This window comes from Triticum aestivum, chromosome 4B, assembly GCF_018294505.1.
Source record: "Triticum aestivum cultivar Chinese Spring chromosome 4B, IWGSC CS RefSeq v2.1, whole genome shotgun sequence".
In the NCBI taxonomy this organism is placed as follows: domain Eukaryota; kingdom Viridiplantae; phylum Streptophyta; class Magnoliopsida; order Poales; family Poaceae; genus Triticum; species Triticum aestivum.
Window position 1 is genome coordinate 553706254 of NC_057804.1, and position 26764 is coordinate 553733017.

The window sequence follows — 26764 nt, forward strand, 5'->3', positions numbered from 1 at the left end:
ATGCATGTTAGTATCCTTTGTATTTGATGAAATGTTGCAACGGGCAACCTTGGACGCAAGATACATGTAACAGGAGCTGGAAGCTTCATAGCATTGTACAAATTTATCTCGCTGATAAATTACAGTACGTACTAGTACTATAATAGTACTTCCTCCGTTCCTAAATATAAGTCTTTGTAGAGATTTCACCATTAACCACATGCAGATGTATATAGATGCATTTTAAGTGTAGATTCATTCATTTTGTTCCGTATGTAGTTCACCTAGTGGAATCTCTACAAAGACTTATCTACTAGTAATAGCTAGCCCCCACTACTAGGAATTCTCTATCCTCTCCTTGAGCCACATCATCAAAATTGACGTAGCCATTAGATGAAGTAAATCAGTCATAATAGCCGTCTGATCTATACGTTGAGAGGCTCCGCACTAAGCCACATGCAAGCATGCAGAAATACCGTGGCACATGCATGTGAGTGGGTTTTAAATCACATTAACATGTCTGCATGCAAGCATGCACCGGTAGCATGCAAGCTTTTAAGTCCCATTAACATGTCAAAAAGAAAAATATAATCCCACTATGCAGTAGGAGTTGGCTGATATTTTTTCCTTACGTGGGATGATCTAAATGATGATGGGAGTTTATTTAGTTTGGCTACCACATTTGTCATGCAGTTATAGATTTTTTTTTAGTTCTATGAAATCGATAATTTTGCGCAGAGAGATATACCGTTGTTCCGCGGCAACGCGCGGGGACTTATCTAGTAATATTTAGGAACAGGGGGAGTACTATGTAAAGAGTTAGGTGTCGCATGGTGATAGTGTGAGGTGGGGCATGTAATCACTGAGCCAGCGTGTTTTCACTGCTCTTGCACTCCTCCGCTGTAAGAATGGAGAAAACTGTAATCTACTACCTCCTTTCGCCGAAAGTGTGGGACATCCAGCAGTCCTACCACCTCAGTAATAAAGAACAATGAGCCGTCAAATCACATAGACCTAGCAGTAAGTTGGACGGACGAAGCAACCATCACTCTTGCGCCAGTGAGAGGTCGCGTCCGCTCTGCCCGGGCATGAATGCGGCACCGATTCTTTGGAGTGACACTGACCGTTTCAGGCGGGAAACGCGCGCGGGCGATGGAGGGGCTTTGGGTGGGCCAGGCTGGTCAGGAGCGGGCGTGGCAGCTGTCCGCATGTCCCTACCGGACACGCCCGGAAACAAGAGGATGCACCGACTCTCGCGGCTAAAATCCTACACTACACACCATATCTCTGTAGGAGTAGGTCGATCTGTCACACTCTCTAACACACACATGATGTTAAACACACACGCACACATGCACGCACCTTGGTCACGTTGCACCTTCTAACCTGACTTATTACACCTAGACGGAGGGAGTAGTAAGTATACGAGATACGATGGCACACTGACTTAAGTCGAATACAAGTGCCCAAAATTTGTGTGCATGTTATAATAAGGATTCACTTAAAATAGTACGTGAGCGAATAGAGGGATCAATTGGACAGTGTTCCCGAGCAGTAGCGAGATGTGTGAGGTAGTAAGATACACCACTGGCGCTTTTAATTTTTCTTAATAAATTGTTTGTTTCACCCTCTGGCTGGTGGGACCCAACGTACTACGTGGAGAGAGGTAAGGTGACTAAGGCTGCATTATTTCTGCACCACTATGGATAGTCTTACCACCAAGGCCACATGACACGATTATGATTGAAATCCTAATGACTCCCACACACACAAAAAAAACACGGCATGCCTGTCACACGAATGCAGGAATGTATAAAAGGTTATTTTCCTCTCGTTGAACATAACGGGAGGGTTGTGTAGCTGGTTAGCCTGTTCGTTCATCAAACTTGAGGTCTCGGGTTCGATAACTACACTTGAGCATAATTTTTGCCAGGAGGATTCTTTGACTGGTCAAAATGTTTTCTAGGGTTTGCACGCTTCACACACTCTCTCCAGTATATATATACACGTTGGAGCCTCAGCGCTTGTAGTTGCTCTCTTCACATTCTCTCGCCCTCTCCCGCTGGAGCCTCAGCGCTTGTAGTTGCTCTCTTCACACTCTCTCGCCCTCTCCAGATCTAAACAAGACTTCGTTGGCCTCTCTCTCCCCTCACTGCTGCTCAAAGAGCCGGCAAGATCCATCCACCGGGAAGGGAAGGAGGCTTAACACTGTCGCCGTTGGCGAGGGAGGGAATCCACTACCGGCGCTGTTGTTCACTTTCCACCCAGCGGTGGCGCGGGAGGGTCTCCGACCCCTTCTTTTCGCCGCCGTCCCGTCGCCCACCGAACCACGCCCCAAGAACCTTAAGGTATATTTTACTTACTCCACATGCATTGCTCTAGCTTCATGTATACCATGAATCTAGGACGTGGTTCAAAGAGGAAAGGAGTGGGGGAAAGTAGTGGGAAAAGTTGTATATAGCATGAATCTAGGACGTGGTTCAGAGAGGAAATGAAGGGGGAAAGTTGTATAGCATGAATCTAGGATGTGGTGCAAAGAGGAAAGGAATGGGGGAAAGTAGTGGGGAAAGTTGTATCGCATAAATCTAGGACGTGGTTCAAAGAGGAAAGGAAGGGGCGAAAGTACTAGTTCAAAAAGGAAAGGAAGGGACAAGGCTGTAGAGTTTGAGCAGGACTAGATTTGCTGCGCTCACATAGGGAAAGGTGTCTAAAGATAACAGACTGTGCATGACCACAGTACATCGGTAGATGCACATGGTGCTGGTGCATCCACTGGCCCGTGGAACTCATCAGCTGTTGTTAATCTAAGGCCCTGTTTGGTTAAAAACTCCCTAGTCCCTACCTGCTTGGTTCCAGGGACTAAACATGGACTAGAGGTTATTAAATGGCATGACAAAAGACCATGTTACCCCTAGTAATGAACTAATAGAAAGAAGGTGTGATGCATGGCAGGGGCAACTGTTTGAAAAAGTCCCAAAAAGACTCCCTCGGGGTCTTCTTTCTTTAGTCCCAAATGCCCACTTTTAGTCCTGAAAAGTCCCTCCTGTTTGTTTTAGATGTGACTAACACAGAGGTTTTTTAGTCCCTACACCAAAATGTCCCTGTAAACAAACACCCTCTAATAATGCCGCTGGAAAATTGATGCAATGCCACAGTTAAAAGCAAATTACATGTTTAACAAATTTTATTGTTAATATAATCTCTATGTTAATATTAATCAATGCCACCGTTTGAGAAATGCTACTGTCTTGCTTTCTTTCCCATTTAGATAAGGTAGATGCTTCTTTTTGTTAGCTTCTGTGTCATCCACCGTTATTGACCACTAATTGTTTCCGTTGCACCTCTGTGTAAACAGGGTTATCTACTTCACCTCGTTGCCATTGTGACCTTTTGTTGCACCGCACAAAACACTTTTGTTTTAAGAGTGTTTTGTGAAGTTCAACCAAAATGTCACACCGACAACGTTGCTTGATTGCTTGATCTTAGTGGAATTGCACAAGAGGAGATCTTACTTCCTATCTGTTAAGGCGAATTTGGTTCAGATCTTCTTCTTGTGAGTTGTTTGAATTCCGCATCATGAGAGGTCAGTACTAGCCTTCTTTCACATGATTCTTTAGTGTGCTTTCATATGTTGTGCTACTTGTACGATAATGTTGCTTGATTTGAGTGAACTGCACAAATGGAGACAAGACTTCCAATCTGTATGTGCACCGTAATATCCCATTGAGGTAAGATAAGGATATTTCACAACTGCTGGCCCGTATTTTGCCAATTTCATCAGAAAATTAAGTTTAGTACTATACTTGTGCTCCCTAATTGACATGCCAAATCTTACATTGAAGGCGAAGCTTGTTTGTTATTGAACCAAGTGATGAAGGGGAAGAACAAGCGGAAGAAAAACAAAAATCACCTCCCGGTGCTGTAATGAAGCACTGGAACTGTGATGACACAAGTAATGATATAGTTTTGCATCTTAATTTATTGTTATGGCTGGAACGAGTAATTGTTTTGCCACTGATTTGATGCCATACATAATTATCTCTACTTGTGCAAACAGGGATCTTCTTTGAAGATACCATATATTTTAGTGCAACTTCACAAGAAGATGTTGGGAACATTAAACTAATCGAGGAGTATATAGTAAGCATGGCCACCCCCGTAGATAGCAACAGATGGTTCCGGAGAAGTGCTTCATCTGTATGCTCTACACAATCAGCCTCCTGACAAATGTTGGAACTGACCCACTGATTTCATCCATATGATTGAGCTTTGTCATCTGTATGCTCTGTCATGAAAAAGTGGTATTGTCCTTGAGAAGTGCTTCATCTGTGCTATTTTAAATATTTCCTTTCCTTTTTTTCGAGCAAACGGGGATCATCTTCCTCTGAAGAATAATATGGAGTATGTGAAATGACTAGTTCAGATTATGCCAGGATGAAGAAGCCCTGTCTATCTTCTCATCCGAAGGATCAGTTGAAGGATGGTTACATTACTCCCCACAAGACCAAACTAACTTCAGCTCAGAAGGACTGACAAATCTCCATTTTTTTGCTGTGATGCGCGAGTACAATGTTGTTCTAGGATTCTTTCTGGTGAGTTCCATTTTTCTAAAAGTGTGCTCTACATGGACCATGTATGTGCCTGTTGAAACTGTCAATTCATAGTATAGTTTGCTTTATACTAATCACTCTTTTGTATTTGTGCAAATAGGGGTGCTCAACTTGATTTCAACGGGAACTGCACAAAATTTTCATGAATACATCGAATCATTCATTTCCACCACAAGAAAGGAGGTGCCCATAAGTTCAAGGCATTGCAACATACAAGGGCGAAATAATACAAGCTACGCACGAATTTGGTTGATTTTGGTGGAACTGCACAAAAAGAACAACTGGTTTATTTAGCACGGGGTGCCATGTCGATGTCCGAACTGATGGCAAACCCTGCCCATTCCATAATCATAGGCATTTGATATTTTGGAATGGGCCAACCTTGTCAAATTTTGCTCGTTGATTTTAGCAAGATATGCGTTTGATATTTTCGAATGGGACGCCCTTTGCTGTCAGCAACGGTGATCAATTTTTTCTTTATTCTTTAGTTGTGAAGTAAATATTGCCTCTGACATGTGAGTCACTGAGATGCATAATCATCGATTGTTTTGAATGTTCTCTATGAATTGCGAGGCCTGTGTGTTTGATTGCAATGTACAGAAACGCTAAAAAGCTGCTCAAACTCTTTGTACTCCTTCTGTTCCTTTTTACTTCGCACATTGTGAAAGTGCGTACTTTTTTGTATAAGATTGGTCAAAGTAGAGATACTTTGACTGCAGACAAAACTTGTATGCAGACTAGAAAGGACCGGAGGGAGTACATGTGAAACTGTTGCAAACGTGGTGATCACCCTGGGAATAATGCTAGTACGTATTGTTTTGCATGTTCATCCAATGCCAGTGATACAGGAATTCGAACTAATCGAAATAAATTCATTCATACACGGTCGGATTTCATATAAACATGCCGGATTTCATTAAATTTCATACATTCTTTAACTAAAAAGGGGTGTTTGTGGCCACATGCATCTCCCAGATGCAGAGGCCGGGGGTCATCCTCCTTTTCTAAAAAAAACTAAAAAGGGGTGCGCTGGAGGTATAATTAATTAACCGAAGCTACCCACCTATGTCCTGCTGAGCCGAACAGAAGCTTCAGTGACTTAACTGCAGGTGCAGTTGCGTAACTGACATGTGGCCTGCTGGGCCCACATGTCAGTCAGCCAACTACACCAGCAGTTAAGTAGAAGCAGCGTTCTTCTCCAGCGCAGCTCTCCGACTCCACATCGACGCCAAGAAGCTAACCGTCCATTAATGGTCAACCCGCCTAGCTTGGCTTCAACCGGAGGGTAGCAGCGGTGGCCTTACTTGGACCCGGGCGGCGGCGACCTACCGTGTTCTACTCCTCCTCGTTTTCTGTGTGGTGCGGCCTCGTTGGCAGCGGGGCGGGGCCTCGGTGGAGCCGGCGATGTCCTTTGTCTCGTTGCCGGCGGGCGACGCCTCAGCGGAGCTGTGGAAATCCTCCCCCGCGTTGCCGGCAGGGTGGGGCCTCGGCTGAGCCGTCGATGTTCTCTGCCTCATTGTTGGCGGGGCGGGGCCTCGGCGGAGCCGGCGGTTTCCTCTGCCTTGTTGTTGGCGTCGCGGGGCCTCGGTGGAGCAGGGCGTCGTTGACGCAAGCGGAGCGGGGACTCGTCGGAGCCGGCATTGTCCTCTGCCTCGTCCTCTGTCTCGCCAAACAGCGCCTCGCCCGCTTCATCGCCCTCTTTGCTAGCCTCTTTGTAGGCGGCCACAGCCTCCGCCACCCGCATGCGGTACCGCCAGCGCTCGAGGCGGCCCTTGCGGGCGGAGCGGTATGAGTCGAGCAACACCTCCTGCTCTGCCCGCTCCGCGGTGATCTGCTCCTCCTCCTGCAGGTGTTCCTGGAGGAGATGGTGGTTGTAGGCGGCGTCGGCCTGCGCCTCCCGAACTGCTCCTCACGCATTTGCCTCACCCTGTCCATATATTGGGCACGGGCCTCGCCGATGGTCATGGTGCAATGCACCAGCGAGGATGGCGCTGAGGAGGGGGTTGGCGCCAGATCGTCGACTACCATGTTCTCCATTGGGACGTCGTCGTCCTCCGGCTGCCTGCCGGCCAGCCGGTCGGCAGCAATGGCTGCCATCTCCTTATGGTCCGTCGTCCGCACGTCTCGAAGAGTGCTGGAGCGTGAGGAAGCCATGGTGGGCAGTAGTGGTGTGGACAGGAGAAAGGGAACGGATGCAGATGACTATGGCTATGGCCGGTGCAGCAGTTTATATAGCAATGGTGGGCGCGCGGAGGGACGGACGTGTGGCGTCGGAGTAGCCGCCTCGGCAACCGCGTATCATTAATGTGTGCGGCAGATGGACAGACGGACGACACTTGTGTCGTTTGAAGGCGGAGCAATCGCCTGCACCGGGAAGCGGGGCGGACGGCGCTGACTGTTTTGGGCGGAAAGCGCGCGGGGGCGAGGAGATGACTTTACTTGGATAGGATGACAATGGGGACCCACCAGCTCCATAGCCTCACGTACGCAAGTGCCTCCTTACTATATATATATATATATATATATAATTTATTTTGCTTCCTCCTGGTTTCCTGACATCACGATCCCACAACATTGTCAAACTATGTACTCTCTCCTTTCCGGTTTATAGGGCTTATCTCAAAATTTTAGTTTTTCCATTTTATAAGGCCCAGTTTGGTTGTATTCCATCACATGTTCAGATTCCAAGGTGCATTAAATCATTGCATGCAAGTATTAAGAGAAAATTGACCAATGCATGTAGTTTAAGCATGCATGCATTGCAATTAATGCATTGATAAACATAATTTTTTGAGGATAACATGAGCATTAATTAGGTGCTTTTGCAAAACTACAAAAAGTATTCCACCACTCGCCATCTACCTTGATTGGTGAGATTTTTGAATTGAGCATTATAAACCGGAAAGGATGGAGTAGCCAATAAACGAGAGAATTGCACAAGAAGCGGCCGACAGCTGGGACCAAGCAGCTCGAGCAGTATTTGTGTTTTTGAGGTGTGAGCACTGCAGAGTTTTTCGATGTTTACCCCAGATATTAATTTTTCTCCTCTGAACAACAACGAAAACATTGCTGCCGGTATTAACTGGGCGGGTTGTGGCCCATTTAGCCCAGGCCAGATATCCAGCCCAGATATTAATTTTTTCAAGCTGAAAATGGCTAGCCCAGCTATACTTTTTTTAGGAATGCCCAGGCAAGGTCAAGTTGTTATTCTCCGCCCTGCCGGGCTGCAAATCTTTCCTAGGAGGAAGGCATTAGGCTTAACAAGAAAATGGGCTTTAAGAAATAATAAATGGGATGTAATTATAAAAACTGGGTAGTAACTATAAAAAAATGCACCGAACGGTGATTACTTTATAAAATATTATTTTTGGAATATTGAAAATTTTAATTTCATTAATTGTTGCGAGCGCAATGTTTTGTTGAATTTTTACGTAATATAAATTTATATTGAAATTGTATTTAATCTGACTAGAAATTTTGGGATAAAAATATTCGGATCCCATCAAAATGTGGGAAATTTTATTGAATTCTATTTTGAACAGTTGGTTGAAATGGGCTGTAAATGGGCTGTAGTAAATTCCATTGTAATTCAAAAATGGGGTACACATTCTTACAAATCTCAAATGGGCTATAAGTTCTCTGCCACACACTTCTGGCCTTACTAAGTTGACGCGTCCCCTTAAAAAATAGAGTTGACCGTATGCTAGGCTTTGTCAACTTATAGTCAACACACGCTTCTAGCAGTAGTGGCCGTTAGATGTCCATCCAACAGATGCCATGCTTCTTCTTCAATCTCGTATATTCTAGCTTCACCCGCCCAAAAAATGATTCCTCCCCCTGACATCTGGGGCGCACCGTTTCGGAAGCTGACCTGTGGGCCTACTAAGTTGACGTACCAAGGGCTTTTTCAACTTAGTCAATATAAATGATTCTAGCTGCAGTGACCATACGATGTCCATCCAACGGCCGTCGTGCTTCTTCAACCTCTGGTCTTCTTGCTTGAGCCGCCCAAAGCAGCGCCGGTCGTGCAGCCTGCTCCTGCCTCCTGTGGCCGGTTGTGCTGCCGCGGAGGCCTCACCACCCCCTACTACTCCCACCGCTGGCCAGGCCATCCCTCCACTTACCCACACCCCCTGTTATTCTGCGGCGATGGCAGCGCAACCGAACCAGTGAACCCTCGTACTCCTCTCTACGTGTGCATTCACTGCTGCGTCTTCCCCGGCTCCACGTCGCCCCCTTCCTAGGCCTTGCCGTCGCCCACTGCCGTGGTGCTATCGGCGCGGTGTGGTCAACGTGGTCAAGGAATGACTTCCATCGGACGTGGACTGTACGTGGAGAGGCTGACAGCTAGGTCCACGGCAGCCGCAAGGAAGTGCCTCCTTATTACGCGCAAAATAATTATTCCTCCACCTAACAGCGGGGACCCACCGGACGGACCACCGTATTTCACAAAAAAAATGATTCGCCCCCTGACTGCTGGGACCCACGAGCTACATCTTCGCACGCAAGGAAGTATGTCCGGGAAAAAAAATGATTCGCCCCCCTGACTGCTGGGACCCACCAGCTATATCTTCGCACGCATGGAAGTGCGTCCGAAAAAAAAACGATTCGCCCGACGACTATTGGGACCCACTAGCTACACCTTCGCACGCAAGGAAGTGCGTCCGGGCAAAAAAAAACGATTTTTCGCCCCCCTGACTACTGGGACCCAGCAGCTACACCTTCGCACACAAGGAAGTGCGTCTGGGCAAAAAAACGATTCGCCCCCCTGACTGCTGGGACCCAGCAACTACACCTTTGCACGCAAGGAAGTGCGTCCGGGCAAAAAAAACAAAACAATTCGCCCCCTCTGACTGCTGGGACCCACCAGCTACATCTTCGCATGCAAGGAAGTGCCTGACAGTCGGGACCCACCTGGTCGAAGCGTACGTAACATTGTCATCCTGGTCGCGAACGTGTACGTACATACTGGTCGATGTAGAGGCACGCACATGTCGTAGTAGAGGCGCGCGCGTAGCATGTACACGTATGTACAGCGGCCAGGGTGCAAGAAAGAAAATACGGCCACGTATATGTACATACGGGCGGGGTCTCGAACGCCTAGTCGCGCATACGTACGGTGAGGGCTCGTGTTCATGGGGAGGCAATGGAATGCGTGTTCATGGGGAGGCAACGAAATGCGTCGCGTTCATGGGGAGGCAATGGAAGGCGTCGTGTTCATCGGGAGGCAACGGAACGCGTGGGAGCCAACCGGCTTAGACAGAACAGGCGATGGAAACGAGGCCCGGCGTACCGCAGAACGGAGGAAACGGCCTTGTGTTCGACCGGAAACGTTCGGAACGGGGTCCTGTTAATCGGGAGGGGTGTGGCGTACCGCAAAACTGAGGAAACGGACCTCCTACGGTCGAAACGGGGGTCCTGTTGATCGGGAGGGGTGTGGCGTACCGCAAAACGGACAAAACAGACCTCCTACGGTCAAAACGGGGGTCCTGTTCATCGTGAGGGGTGTGGCGTACCGCAAAAAGGAGGAAACGGACCTCCTACGGTCGAAACGGGGGTCCTGTTCATTTGGAGGGGTGTGGCGTACCGCAAAACGGGACTCCACGGGATACTGTTCATCTCCACCGTCGACCTCCTCTAGCCTCCATGGGCTACCATCGACCTCCTCTAGCCTCCACGGGCTCCTGTTCATCCAGCCTCCACCGCGTGCTACTCCACCGGCTACTGTTCAACCACCCCTCCACGGTCTACTGTTCATCCAGCCCTCCACTATCTACTGTTCACCCAGCCCACCACACCACGGGGTCCTGTTCAACCACCCCTCTATGGCCACCCCTCCACCATATACCGTTCATCCAGCCCTCCACACCACGGGGTCCTGTTCATCCAGAGGCAATGCCACCGCTCACTGTTCATCCAACCCCCCCCCCCCCCCCCCCGCAACGCTCACTGTTCATACAATCGATCGACTTCAGTTAGCAGCAGTAGCGAAGGAATCGCTCCATCGGGTTCAGTTAACAGCCATCGATCGATCGCTTGGGTTGAGTAATGCGTAGCCTGCAGTGCAATCGCTCGAGTTCAGTTAGAGCCCAATGCCTCGCTCGGGCTCAGTTAGAGCCAACGCCTCACACACACGCGCGTACGTGTACGAGAGAAACACGCATTGCTCGGCCCCCGACCTCCCACCGTAACCGGCAACTCCCCGAAATTTTCCTACCCCTCGCTTCTACCACGGTTTTTTCCGTCATGGACGACCCAAAGAATGTCATACAGCTGCGTCTCCGGCCCGCCCAGGACGAAAAGCCCATTTTCTGTCATGATTTTTTGTCATAGAAGTAGGAGCCCACCACATCTATGATGATACCGGGTTCTGTCACAATTATCATCATAGAAGTGTCATATGTATGTCAGAAAAAAATTCGTTCAGCCCAAAATGTCACGGATGTGTCTTTTTTTGTAGTGGAGGTGGGTGACTCCGGAGGCCGGGGAAACTCACGAGGCCCGGGGGGCTCGCAAGGGTCCGGGACCTCCTGAGACATGACAGCCGATCGCCTGTCCTTGTGAGATGCAATAGCACGCTGCGCGAGGTGCTCGTACGAGGCTCCCATGTTCAGCGGGCCAAACGGCATGCAAACATAGCTTCAGGGGTAGCCCCCACTCCGGCCGACGTGCGACAGCCAGAAGAGCTCATGTGAAGCGGCCCTGTTTAGCCCCGGGATGTTGACGCAGACGCGCAACTCCCCACCCACGCCGGGGGCGGCAGCTGCACTGAGAAACCATGCGGGGCGGCGTTTACCGCGCATGGCCCGCACCTCCTGAAGGTCCTCGATCTCCATGGTGATGAATTCTCATGCGCCTGGCACCTCCCGCCTCGCTCGTTTCTTGTGTGGCGCGCATCGAGACACGCCTCCAAGTGGTGCCCGAGCAACTCCCTCGCCACACTGGCCAGGTCAGAGGCTTTCCAGACGGAAGCCCCCGAGTCCGTCCTAAGGTAAGCATCGGGCGCGACTTCCTAAGCGAGAGGAAGAGGTGCCCGAGAAGTGGGAGCGGAGCCTGAGGCGCCGCTAGCGGGCGTCCCAGCCTCCTGACAACTCTTGGGGAGGAGCTGCTTGATAACCCACAAGTATAGGGGATCACAATAGTTTTTGAGGGTAGAGTATTCACCTAAATTTATAGATGCGACGCAAGGGGAGCCAAAGAACATTTGCAAGTATTAGCAGCTGAGTTATCAATTCAACCACACCTAGAGTTTAATTATCTGCAGCAATATGATTAGTAGCACAGTAATATGATAGTTTTGATAGCAGTAGTAACAGTAACAGTGATAGCGATGATTTTGTAGCAGTTGTGACAGTAGCAATAGCAATAGTAACTTAGCAAGAACAATATGTGAAAAAATCGTAGGCATTGGATCGGTGAATTCATTAGATGATATTCATCATATAACAGTCATAACCTAGGGTGGTACAAAACTAGCTCCACTTCATAAATATAATGCAGGCATGTATTCCGTAAATAGTCATACGTGCTTACGGAAAGAACTTGCATAACATCTTTTGTCCTACCCTCCCGTGGCAGCGGGGTCCATAAGGAAACTAAGGGGATATTACGGCCTCCTTTTAATAGAGAACTGGAACAAAGCATTAACACATAGTGAATACATGAACTCCTCAAACTACGGTCATCACCGGAAAGTATCCCGAATAGTGTCACTCCGGTGTTTGCAGATCATAACACATAGCAGGTGCATATAACTTGCAAGATCGGATCTAGACCATAGATATAATGGTGAAAATATAAATGGTTCAGACCTGAAATCATGGAACCCAGGCGCAAAGTAACAAGCATTAAGAATGGCAAAGTCATAGCAACATCAATCCCAGAACATAATCGATACTGGGGATCAAGCCCTAACAAAACTAAATCGATTACATGATGAATCTCATCCAACTCCCTCAGCAACCAGCAAGCCTACAAAGGAATTACCCACTCCTGGTGGGGAGCATAATGGAATTGGTGATGGAGAAGGGTTGGTGATGATGAATATCAAAGATCCCCCTCTCCGGAGCCCCAAACGGACTCTAGATCTGGCCTCCGGATGAAGAACAAGAGGTGGCGGCGGCTCCGTCTCGTCAAACGTGATAATTCTTTCTTCCTAATTTTTCTCCAAAAATAGGATTTTATAGAGTTGGAATCAGGGTCTGTACGGGCCACCAGGTGGGCACAACCCACCTGGGCGCGCCAGGAGGGGGGGCGCCCTGGTGGGTTGTGCTCACAAAGAGGCCCCCTCTGGTGGTTCTTGGCCCCAGTATTTTTCTTTTATTCTGAAATAAGTTTCAAAAAAGTTTCGTTCCAATCTGAGAACTTTTATTTCTGCACAAAAACAACACCATGGTAGTTCTGTTGAAAAGAACATCAGTCCGGGTTAGTCTCATTCAAATCATGCCAATTAGAGTCCAAAATAAGAGTGAAAGCATTAGGAAAAGTAGATACGATGGAGACGTATCAACTCCCCCAAGTTTAAACCTTTGGTTGTCCTCAAGCAATTCAGTTGATAAACTGAAAGTGAAAAAGAAAAACTTTTACGGATTCTTTTGCTCTTGTTTACATAAATAAGCTTAAGTAGCAGCCAGGTTTTCAGCAAAGATTGTGACTAACCATGTCGACAATAACTCTTAGAAATTACAATAACTCATATCAATGGCATAATCAACTAGCGAGTAATATCTAAATCTCAAATGACAACACTTTGTCGAAACAACCATGATATAATATGACAACGGTGGTATCTCACTAGCCCTTTCTAAATCCGCGAAACATAAATGCAGAGCACCTCCAAAGTTCAAGCAGCGACTAAATGTTGTAATTCATGGTAGAAAAGATCCAGTCATGATGCACCCAACATTAAATATAGACAATGCATGAGGATGAAAATAGTGCTCTCAGATCTGGCACTTATTTGAGAAGGTGATGACTCAACATAAAAGTAAATACATTGTCCTTTCGTAGAGGGAAGCAGGGATTTGCAGCGGTGCGAGAGCTCGAAGCTTTAAAACAGGGATAAATGAAATTTTGGGAAATTCACCCTTCCTGTTCATTTCATGAATGAAAGTTATCAATATCTTCCATGCTAAACACATTAGTGCCGGTTCCCAAGTGATAAAAGCAAGGTTTGCTCCCCCTCCACCAACAAACACACTCCACGACTAGCCAAATCCACGTGTACCGTACTGATACGTCCATTTTGTATCATGCTTTTATATCAATATTCATTGCATTATGGGCTATTATTATACATTATATCTCAATACTTATGGCTATTCTCTCTTGTTTTACAAGGTTTACCATGAAGAGGGGGAATGCTGGCAGCTGGAATTCTGGCGGAAAAGGAGCAAATATTGAAAACCTATTATGCACAGCTCCAAAAATCCTGAAACTCCACGGAAGTCAGTTTTGGAATTAATAAGAATTATTGAGTGAAGAAAACACCAGAGGGGGCCCACACCCTGGCCAGGAGGGGGGCGCCCACCCCTACTGGGCGCGCCCCTGTCTCCTGGGCCCCATGGTGGCCCCCAGTGCCCATCTTCTGCTATATGAAGGCTTTTACCCTGGAAAAAATCAGAGGCAAGCTTACGAGACGAAACTCCGCCACCACGAGGCGGAACCTTGGCGGAACCAATCTAGGGCTCCGGCAGAGCTGTTCTGCCGGGGAAACTTCCCTCCGGGAGAGGGAAATCATCACCATCGTCATCACCAACGATCCTCTCATCGGGAGGGGGTCAATCTCCATCAACATCTTCCCCAACACCATCTCCTCTCAAAACCCTAGTTCATCTCTTGTATCCAATCTTGTATCAAAACCACAAATTAGTACCTGTGGGTTGCTAGTAGTGTTGATTACTCCTTGTAGTTGATGCTAATTGGTTTATTTGGTGGAAGATCATATGTTCAGATCCTCAATGCATATTATTACTCCTCTGATTATGAACATGAATATTCTTTGTGAGTAGTTACGTTTGTTCCTGAGGACATGGGTGAAGTCTTGCTATTAGTAGTCATGTGAATTTGGTATTCGTTCGATATTTTGATGAGATGTATGTTGTCTTTCCTCTAGTGGTGTTATGTGAACGTCGACTACATGACACTTCACCATCATTTGGGCCTAGAGGAAGGCATTGGTAAGTAATAAGTAGATGATGGGTTGCTAGAGTGACAGAAGCTTAAACCCTAATTTATGCGTTGCTTCGTAAGGGGCTGATTTGGATCCATATGACTAATGTTGTGGTTAGGTTTACCTTAATACTTCTTCTGTAGTTGCGGATGCTTGCAATAGGGGTTAATCATAAGTGGGATGCTTGTCCAAGTAAGGGCAGTACCCAAGCACCGGTCCACCCATATCAAATTATCAAAGTACCGAACGTGAATCATATGAGCGTGATGAAAACTAGCTTGACGATAATTCCCATGTGTCCTCGGGAGCTCTTTTCTCGTTATAAGAAATTGTCTAGGCTTGTCCTTTGATACAAAAAGGATTGGGCCACCTTGCTGCACTTTATTTACTTTCATTGCTTGTTACCCATTACAATTTATCTTATCACAAAACTATGTGTTTCCTACTATTTTAATGCTTGCAGAGAAAACCTTACTGAAAACCGCTTGTCATTTCCTTCTGCTCCTCGTTGGGTTCGACACTCTTACTTATCGAAAGGACTACGATAGATCCCACATACTTGTGGGTCATCAGGACTCTTTTCTGGCCCCGTTGCCGGGGAGTGAAGCGCCTTTGGTGAGTGGAACTTGGTAAGGAAACATTTATATAGTGTGCTGAAATTTTCTATCACTTGTTACTATGGAAACTAATCCTTTGAGGGGCTTGTTCGGGGTATCTTCACCCCGACCAGAAGAGCAAAGAGTTGCTCCTCAACCTACTGAACCTACTGAAAATATTTACTTTGACATTCCTTCAGGTATGATAGAGAAACTGCTAGCTAATCCCTTTGCAGGTGATGGAGCATTGCATCCCGATTTATACCTTATCTTTGTGGATGAAGTTTGTGGATTATTTAAGCTTGCAGGTATTCCCAATGATGTTGTTAAAAGGGAGGTCTTCCCTTTATCTTTGAAGGGAGATGCATTGACATGGTATAGGCTATGTGATGATACGAGATCTTGGGATTATAAACGACTGAAGTTGGAATTTCAGAAGAAGTTCTATCCTATGCATCTTGTTCATCGTGATCGTAATTACATATATAATTTCTGGCCTCGCGAAGGAGAAAGCATCGCTCAAGCTTGGGGGAGGCTTAAGTCAATGTTATATTCATGCCCCAATCATGAGCTCTCCATAGAAATGATTATTCAAAAAAATTATGCTTGGCTTTCTCCCAATTATCGCAACATGCTCGATACTTCCTGTGCTGGTTCTTATATGCTGAATACTATTGAATTCAAGTGGGACTTATTGGAAAGAATTAAACGCAACTGTGAAGATCGGGGTTCCGACGATGGTAAGGAGTCAGGTATGACACCTAAGTTTGATTGTGTTAAATCTTTTATGGACACCGATGTTTTTCATGGATTTAGCGCTAAGTATGGACTTGACTCTGAGATAGTAGCAGCTTTTTGTGAATCTTTTGCTACTCACGTTGATCTCCCCAAGGAAAAGTGGTTTAAATATAATCCTACCATTGAAGTAAAAGTAGTTCACCTATTACAGTTGAAGAAAATACTGTCACTTATAGTGATTCTATTGTTCCTACTACTTATGTTGAGAAACCTGCTTTTCCTGTTAGCATAAAGGATCGTGCTAAAACTTCGACTGTTGTTCGAAAGAGTAATACTAGGACTTATACACCTCCTGAGCAAGTTGAACCTAGTATTTCTATGGTTAAAGATCTCTTGGATGATGATTTAAATGGGCATGTAATTTATTTATGTGGTGAGACTACTAATATTGTTAAACCAGATGCTAAGATACATAGACCTTTTGTAGGCATGCCTGTTATTTCTGTTAAAATAGGAGATCATTGTTATCATGGCTTATGTGATATGTGTGCTAGTGCTAGTGCAATACCCTATGACTTATATAAAGAAATTATGCATGATATTGCACCCGCTGAATTGGAAGGTATTGATGTTACTATCAAGCTTGCCAATAGAGATACTATTTCACCAATTGGGATTGTTAGAGATGTTGAAGTCTTGTGTGGGAAGGTTAAATATCCTGCTGATTTTCTTGTTCTTAGTTCCCCACAAGATGATTTTTGTCCCATTATTTTTGGTAGACCCTTCTTGAATACTGTTAATGCTAGGATTGATTGTGAAAAGGATACTGTTACAATTGTCTTAGAGGATGTGTCTCATGAGTTTAATTTTGCTAAGTTTCATAAACAACCTCGTTATAGAGAATCACCTAGTAAGGATGAGATTATTGGTCTTGCTTCTATTGCCGTGCCTCCTACTGATCCGTTAGAACAATATTTGCTAGACCATGAAAATGATATGTTTATGAATGAAAGAAGGGAAATAGATGAAGTGTTCCTTCAACAAGAACCTATTCTGAAACACAACCTACCTGTTGAATTTCTAGGGGATCCCCCTCCACCCAAGGGTGATCCCATGTTTGAACTCAAACCATTACCTGATAATCTTAGGTATGCTTATCTTGATGAAAAGAAAATATATCTTGTTATTGTTAGTGCTAACCTTTCAGAGCAAGAAGAAGAAAGATTATTGAATACTCTGAAGAAGCACCGTGCTTCTATCGGATATACTCCGGATGATCTCAAGGGCATTAGTCCCATGCTATGCCAACACAAAATTTAATTGGAGGAAGGTGCCAAACCAGTTAGAGATCCTCAATGATGATTAAATCCTAAGATGAAAGAAGTGGTAAGAAAGGAGATACTAAAGCTCCTTGAGGCAGGTATAATTTATCCCGTTGCTGATAGTGATTGGGTAAGCCATGTCCATTGTGTTCCTAAAAAGGGAGGTATTACTGTCCTTCCTAATGATAAAGGTGAATTGATCCCGCAAAGAATTATTACAGGTTATAGGATGGTAATTGATTTCCGTAAATTAAATAAAGATACTAAGAAAGATCATTACCCTTTACCTTTTATTGATCAAATGCTAGAAAGACTATCCAAATACACACATTTCTGCTTTCTAGATGGTTATTTTTGTTTCTCTCAGATACCCGTGTCAGCGGGGGATCAATCAAAAACTACTTTTACTTGCCCTTTCGGTACTTTTTCTTATAGACGTATGCCTTTTGGTTTATGCAATGCACATGCTACCTTTCAAAGATGCATGATGGCTATATTCTCTAACTTTTGTGAAAAGATTTGTGAGGTATTCATGGCTGATTTCTCCGTTTATGGATCCTCTTTTGATGATTTCTTGAGCAACCTTGATCGAGTTTTGCAGAGATGTGAAAACACTAGTCTCGTGTTGAATTGGGAAAAGTGCCACTTTATGGTTAACTAGTAAGATGCCCGTGCTATGCTACAGATCCTATAAGATTAGGTGGATTTAAGTTATGCACGCTACGGATCTTATAAGATTAGGTGGATTTAAGTTATGTCAGAAACCCATATGTAGGAGACAATAACAAATGTATGTAGACGTTGATCAAAGTGATGTTATATTGTTGACGTGATATATCATGCATGATCAAATATAGGTTTCCAATCAATAAACTCTTTAATCCAAACGAAACATTTTCCGAATTCATCTCGTGAGAAGGCTTGTTGTTTTCCCTACTCACACTACTAGGGAAAAGCCTATACACAGAAAGTTACTAGTAGCGAGGGTTAAAAACCCTCGCTACTGCTACATACCAGTAGTGCAGGTTTCTAAACCTCGCTACTACTAAGTTAATAGCAGTAGCGCGGGTTTTTGACCCTCGCTACTACTAAGTGGTCTCTACCGTGCCCCCCGGGACATGCCATAGTAGTAGCGCGGGTTTTTAAAACCTCGCTACTACTAAGTTTGATAGCAGTAGCGTTGGTTTTTAGCCCTCGCTACTACTAAGTGGTGCCATAGTAGTAGCGAGGGGGTAAAAAACCGCGCTACTACTAAAGGTCCCATTTTCAAACTCTACCCCCCCCCCGTGGATCGCCTTTTCAATTTGAAAAAAAAATAAAAGAAAATGATGAAAATGTCAAAAAAAAATAAGTTTCCCATGTGATATGTGGTGTAGTTGTTGGGAAAATTTGCAAATATGAATTTCGACTTTATTTGCAAAATCTCTCGAGAATTTGTAAAAATGGGCATAACTGTGTGCTCAAACATTTTCAAAATCCTCAAAAACCTAACAGAAAAAAAGTTACGGGGCTTTTAATATCTAGAGTGGAAAAAATCGAAAAAATTTCAAACTGTGTGGTCAAACTGTGGTCAAACAATGGTCAAACTAATTATTCTAGAATATTAGTGTCACTAAATAATTATTTTAGATTTTTTTGAATTTTGGTAAAATCTGGTCAAACTATGGCCAAACTGTGGTCAAACTATGGTCAAACTGTGGTCAAACTATGGTCAAACTAATTATTCAAGAAATATTAGTGTTACTAATTTTTTAGAACAATAGATTCAAACTCAAATAGTGAAATGTGTGACTTCATGCTCAAGCTAAATTCCTGAGGTTAATAGGATTGACATCTTACTATTGTCAGGAAAACAACAAGTGCAGACTTGGAAACGAGGGAGAATAGAACCCGGAAGTTAAGCATGCTCAGGCTGGAGTAGTGAGAGGATGGGTGACCGTCCCGGAAGTTAGATGATTTGGTATGATGAGGGGTGATTAGAGATTAAATTGAGCAGCGATGAGGGGTGTTAGAGATTTGAGGTTAAAATAATTCAAAAATTTGAAAATTAGGGAAAAAATCGAAATATTTTTTCGAAAAAATTCAAAAAAAACCCGCGCTGGTAGTAGTAGCGCGGGTTTTTACCCACGCTACTACTAAAGGATGTAGTAGTAGCGCAGGTGGCACCCGCGCTACTGCTATAAGTTAGCTGTAGCGCCTTATTAGCAGCGTCGGCCCCCGCGCTGCTAATAGGCCCAAAACCCGCGCTGCTGCTAAGCTTTTCCCTAGTAGTGTCACCTTTCTCATTGCTCACATTATCATTTACCGAGGGGACGGAGCATGCAGCAAATTAAAAATCCATCCACACGCATGTGGCAACTTGCGATGGCTACAAACTTATCCTAGTCCAATGGGTTAAAAACCTATCCTGACCCGCAACCCGCCCATGTCACGCACATGTCATCTCTACATGAATATGAGCATTATATGATGCAACATGCCAACCATGACCAAAATATAATGATGACATCCAAAATAAATTGATGTTGCAACATTCCAAACCTCTTTGCAAGATTTGGCAAAAAAAGAATCATATCAAATAACACATAATAATATCTTGAAGATAGCAATCAAGACATTATATTAACATACAGAATAGGATTTGTAGCACCAGGGTGCTCTACCCCCTATATGAACATTAAGTTCAAAAAATCACCAGAAAGTTTTATTCTTTGGGGGGGATTTTGGGATATCAAACTTGGGTGTCCAATCTACTTTCGTATGAAATTTCGTGAAAAAATACCATGAAATGTATCCATGGCAAAAAAAAGGCAGAAGAAATCTATGCACGTAAAAAAATGTTTGGATAGATTTTAGTTTGGACTATATTTCCTTCGCCACTTTTTTCACGAAACTTCACCCGGGAGTGGATTGGGCACCCGGGTTTGATATCCTCAAATTTCAGAGTTTTTTAAGTTTAATATTCATAATATAGATATGAGAAGCAGCCGGGAGCTCCTGTGTATTTCCTAACATACATACTATAACTTGAGCACACACTTATATGTGGTTTCACGACAAACAAGAATGAAGTAGAAGTGGTTAACTAAATGCTTTGTTAAATACGCACACAAAAAATAAATCTGGGTATATTCAGACAACGGGAAGGAAACTGAGCCCTTAGTGGGTCTCTAGTATATTTACAGAAGGGGGAAAAATGAACAACACTTGCAATACATTTTGTACCGAGCAAAGAAACAAAATGTACAGTAAAAGATGATTTGGAATCATGTGTATAGAAAATGGGTGACTGCACATGTACATACATACACAAAATTAGTATTGGACCTCTTGTAACTCCAGGTCGTATGCAATAGAGACAATGCTAAATAACTTACAACTATGCAATTGTGGCATTGTTCAACAAAAAGACAGCTTGGCACCAGCCAAAAAGAAAAGAATTCCGTGCAAAAACTTGAGTGGCACGGTGACATGACGTTTGGTCAAATTACAGGGACAATCCATTCAGTAAAATCAAAAAACAAACAGAAAATTGTTCAGCCTGCTCCACCGCTCCAGGACTTATTTCAGCAACAGACAATTCTAGATCAGTAGTCTTCAGTGAAGCCTGCTTCAGTACTTATTTCTGTGTAGAGTATACTGAGAGAAATTAGTGTGATTTCTTTGAAACAAACTAACACAAGAATAGACGCAATGGCCTCACATTGCTCGTCAGCGACCCCTTCCTGAAGCTGCCTTTCTATATCCTAAAATCTGCAGGAAAAATCAAAATCAGAGACATGATAGAACAACATTATCTTGCGAAATATGCACCTAATCGAACAGGAAGCAAACTAAAAACTAAAATATCCATCACACAGACACATACCTGCTCGGCTTCTATTGGCAGCTTGGCACCGGAGCTGTCGGGAACGAGTAGCTCAACACTGTCAGAAATATTGCGCGGCCTAGTCATGGCAGTCCTGCCGCTGCTAGCCTCCATGGACAGCACAAAAAAAGGGGAGTGGCATGTCGTTGGAGGTTGAGAACCAGAGAGGCAGAGACAACACTAAAGGGAATAACGCCGACAGAGAAAACAAAGTAGTAACTTACAGCCCACTTCATCTTCCTTATTCACCTAGGCACGCTGATCTCTGCCCTCGCCGTCGTCGGTGCTAGTCGTCATCCATAAGACAACGGGCATGAGGAGTAGCATCACCGATCCATGGCTTTGTGAGCCGCATATAAGTCCCGCCCCAAAAGACGGGAACCAGGGAGGATTCCGGTGCATCGGCCTGGGGTAGACCCAGTGATCCCTTAACCAGCGGTAGCCTACGACGGAGTGGAGCCGCAACTCAAACCACTTCGCCTGCAACAGTGCGCAGCTGTCGGCCGTCCGCAGCGACCGGATCTGGGAATCCCTCTCCACAAATCCCAACTTTTGTACTGTTGTGCACCCCCATCACCGACCAAACCTCGCCGGATAAGAGAGAGACCAACCTCCCAACCTTCCTAACCCCACAGTGCCACCGGCCGGAGCCGGAGGGAGCACCGCCGAGACAGGAAAGGAGCCAGGGGGAACCTTATCCCACAGCGTTGACGTCGCCCCTGCCTGGCCGCCAGTGCCAGAATAAAATCCTAAAACAACATTATCTACAACCGCTTCGCGGTCGTACACTGTCCCGCACACCTCCCAGAGCCCGACGGCTTATCGGAGGTGAGGCAGCCCGCTTGGAAACCACCTCTCGCGTCGGAGAGAGAGACCGAGAGATTTCCACCGTGTGTAGCGACTTTGATAGGGGTACTCGAAGCTTCTGTTTCTTTCCCGAGAGAAATAGAAACAAGTAGTCGACATGCGGGGTGCTTCTGCAAAATGTTGTACAAGTGGCTCAAGCACAACTTATCTCACTCTCAGCCGTCCATTTCAGATCAGACGGCACATATGCCACAAAGGCTGGCACGCCATCACCACCAACTCGCTTTTTTATAGGAGTAGAGATGAAGGCATTGTCTTGGGGCATAAGATTTCTGAGAGAGGTATTGAAGTTGATAAAGCTAAAGTTGATGCTATTCAAAAGATGCCATGTCCCAAGGACATAAAAGGTATAAGAAGTTTTCTTTGTCATGTCGGTTTTTATAGGAGGTTCATTAAGGACTTTTCTAAAATGTCTAGGCCTCTGACTAATTTATTGCAAAAACATATTTTTTTTGTCTTTGATGATGATTGTGTAGAAGCATTTGAAATACTTAAGAAAGCTTTGATCACTGCACCTATTGTTTAGCCACCTGATTGGAATTTACCCTTTGAAATTAGGTGTGATGCTAGTGATTATGCTGTAGGTGTTGTTTTAGGGCAAAGAGTTGATAAGAAATTGAATGTTATCCAGTATGCTAGTAAGACTCTTGATACTGCCCAGAGAAATTATGCTACTACTGAAAAAGAGTTTTTAGCAGTTGTGTTTGCTTGTCATAAGTTTAGACCTTATATTGTTGATTCCAAAGTTACTATTCACACTGATCGTGCTACTATTAAATAACTTATGGAAAAGAAAGATGCTTAGCCTAGACTTATTAGATGGGTTCTCTTGCTCCAACAATTTGATTTGCATATTATTGATAGAAAGGGAGCTGAGAACCCCGTTGCAGACAAGTTGTCTAGGTTAGAGAATGTTCTTGATGACCCACTGCCTATTGATGATAGCTTTCCTGATGAACAATTAGCGGTCATTAATGCTTCTCATACTATTCCTTGGTATGTTAATTATGCTAATTACATTGTTGCTAAATTTATACCACCTAATTTCACATAACAGCAAAAGAAAAAGTTCTTTTATGATTTAAGACATTACTTCTGGGATAACCCACACCTTTATAAAGAAGGAGAAGATGGTGTTATTAGACGTTGTGTATCTGATCATGAACAGGAATAGATCCTACGCAAGTGTCACTCTGAATCATATGGAGGACACCACGCTGGAGATAGAACTGCACATAAGGTATTGCAATCCGGTTTTTATTGGCCTACTCTCTTCAAAGATACTTGTTGGTTTGTCTTCTCTTGTGATAAATGTCAAAGAATTGGTAAATATTAGTAGACGTCAAGAAATGCCTATGAATTATTCTCTTGTTATTGAACCGTTTGATGTTTGGGGCTTTGATTATATGGGACCTTTTCCTGCCTCTAATGGTTACACACATATTTTAGTTATTGTTGATTATGTTACTAAGTGGATAGAAACTATTCAAACTAGTAGTGCTGATCATAACACTTCTATTAAAATGCTTAAAGAAGTGATTTTTCCGAGGTTTGGAGTCCCTAGATATCTTATGACTGATGGTGGTTCACATTTTATTCATGGTGCTTTCCGTAAGATGCTTGCTAAGTATGATGTTAATCATAGAATCGCATCTCCTTATCACCCGCAGTCTAGTGGTCAATTAGAGTTGAGCAATAGAGAGCTCATATTGATTTTTCAAAAGACTGTGAATAGATCTAGAAAGAATTGGTCCAAAAAACTTGACGATGCATTATGGGCCTATAGAACTGCAGACAAAAATCCTATGGGTACGTCTCCGTATAAGATGGTTTATGGAAAAGCATGTCACTTACCTCTTGAACTTGAACATAAAGCATATTGGGCTATTAAAGAGCTCAACTATGACTTCAAACTTGCCGGTTGGAAAAGGTTATTTGATATTATCTTACTTGATGAATGGAGAACCCAAGCCTATGAGAATGCCAAGCTATTCAAAGAAAAAGTCAAACACTGGCATGACAAAAGGATACAAAAGTGTGAGTTTAACATAGGTGATTATGTGTTATTGTTCAACTCTTGTTTAAGATTTTTTGCAGGAAAACTTCTCTCAAGATGGGAAGGTCCTTATGTTATCGAGGAGGTCTATCATTCCGGTGCCATAAAAATCAACAACTTCGAAGGCACAAAACTGAGGGTGGTGAACAGTCAAAGAATCAGACATTATATCTCAGGTAATCCAATCAATGTGGAAACTAATATTGTTGAGATCGTAACCCCGGAGGAATACATAAGGGACACTTTCCAGAACGTTCCAGACTCCAAAAAGGAATAGGTATGTGGTATGGTAAGTAAACTGACTCCAAAACAATTCTAATGACAATTTTTATCCATTTTGGAATATTTAAGAATTTTGGAAAGAAAGAAGTAGTCCGGGAAGGACACGAGGCCTCCACGAGGGCGGAGGGTGCGCCCACCCTTCCTGGGCGCGCCCCCCTCTCTTGTGGCCACCTCGTGTGTCTCCCGGACTCTGTTTTCTTGCATGTTACGTATTTTGGTCAGTAAAAATTCATTATATAATCCCTCGAAGGCTTTGACCATCGTATCACGCAATTATCTTCTATTTTTGTTTCTAGCTGTTTCTGTTATAGATTTAGAGCAATATGTCGTCTCGGGATTCGGAAGGGGAGAGCTATGTGGCTGATTACCTTGCAGACCCTAAGGTCTACGGGGACTTGGAGCATGGTGGCTGGACCACTGAGGAAGAGGAAGACTATGAGCCTAAGGGAAAGGAGGAGACGAGGTCAGACGAAGATGAAGCCCCATTACCTCAACCTCGGTACATGCATGTGGAGTTTAAAAAGTCGAGTCTCCCTGATAGAGCAAAGTAGCCAAAGATCGAGTTTATCCCTTTTCGTCTCTTGCAGGAAAATAAACAGGAATTATGCAAAAGAATATTAAGTCTTTAGCAGGAGATCGATGACCTAAAGGAGCAAAATACTATACTCAAGCGTAAATTGAGGAAGAAGCCTGCATCATCAACATTTCCTACTTCACCACCTCCGAGGACATAATCACATAGGTATGGGCACTCCCCTTGGCAACTGCCAAGCTTGGGGGAGGTGCCCCGGTATCGTATCACCACTCCTATCTTTATCATTTACTTAGTTCGATCCTTTTAATAGTATCTTGATTTAGTAGATTGAAGTTCTAGTATCAAGTAGTTTTTGAGTTTTTCTTTGTGATCTCTTTATGTAATCGAGTCCGTGAGCTATCTATAATAAAGAGTAGTGTTGAGTCGAGGGCTTTGCTAGTTTGCCATGATCTTGAGAAAGTAGAAAGAATAAAAAGAATAAAAGAGTTCATATTGATCTTATGGATAGTAATGACTTCACACATAAAAAGTATTAGGCATAAAAGTTGTTGAGAGTTGACAAACGTAGTTTTGGTCGTCATTGCAATTAATAGGAAGTAATAAGGAAAGAGAGGTTTTCACATATAAATATACTATCTTGGACATCTTTTATGATTGTGAGCACTCATCAAGTATGACATGCTAAAAGAGTTGATGTTGGACAAGGAAGACAACATAATGGTTTATGTTTTCTCACATCTTAGTTAAAGTATATTGTCATGGATCTTCCCAACATGTTGAGCTTGCCTTTCCCCCTCATGCTAGCCAAATTCCTTGCACCAAGTAGAGATACTACTTGTGCCTCCAAATATCCTTAAACCTAGTTTTTGCCATGAGAGTCCACCATACCTACCTATGGATTGAGTAAGATCCTTCAAGTAAGTTGTCATGTTGCAGGCAATAAAAATTGCTCTCTAAATATGTATGACTTATTAGTGCAGAGAAAATAAGCTTTATACGATCTTGTTATGGAAGCAAAAAAAGCGACGGACTGCATAATAAGGTCCATATACAAGTGGCAATATAAAGTGACGTTCTTTTGCATTAAGATTTTGTGCATCCAACCTAAAAGCACATGACAACCTCTGCTTCCCTATGTGAAGGGTCTATCTTTTACTCTATGTTTTTACTTTATGCTTGAGTCAAGGTGATCTTCACCTTTCCCTTTTTCATTTTATCCTTCGGCAAGCTCCTCGTGTTTGAAAGATCTTGATATATATATCCAATTGGATGTAAGTTAGCATGAATTATCATTGTTGACATCACCCAAAGGTGAATACGTTGGGAGGCAACACAATAAGCCCCTATCTTTCTCAGTGTCCAGCTGAAACTCCATAATCACAAGTATTGCGTGAGTGTTACCAATGGTAGAAGACTATATGATAGTTGAGTATGTGGACTTGCTGAAAAGCTCTATTCTTGACTCTTTCTGATGTTATGATAAATTGTAATTGCTTCAATGACTGAGATTATAGTTTGTTAGTTCCCAATGAAGTTTCTGAACCATACTTGACATTGTGAATTGATCGTTACTTGAGCATAAGAAATCATATGATAAAATCTATTTATGTTGCTGTTATAAGAATGATCATGATGCCCTCATGTCCATATTTTATTTTTATCAACACCTCTATCTCTAAACATGTGGACATATTTTTCGATCTCGTCTTCCGCTTGAGGACAAGCGGGGTCTAAGCTTGG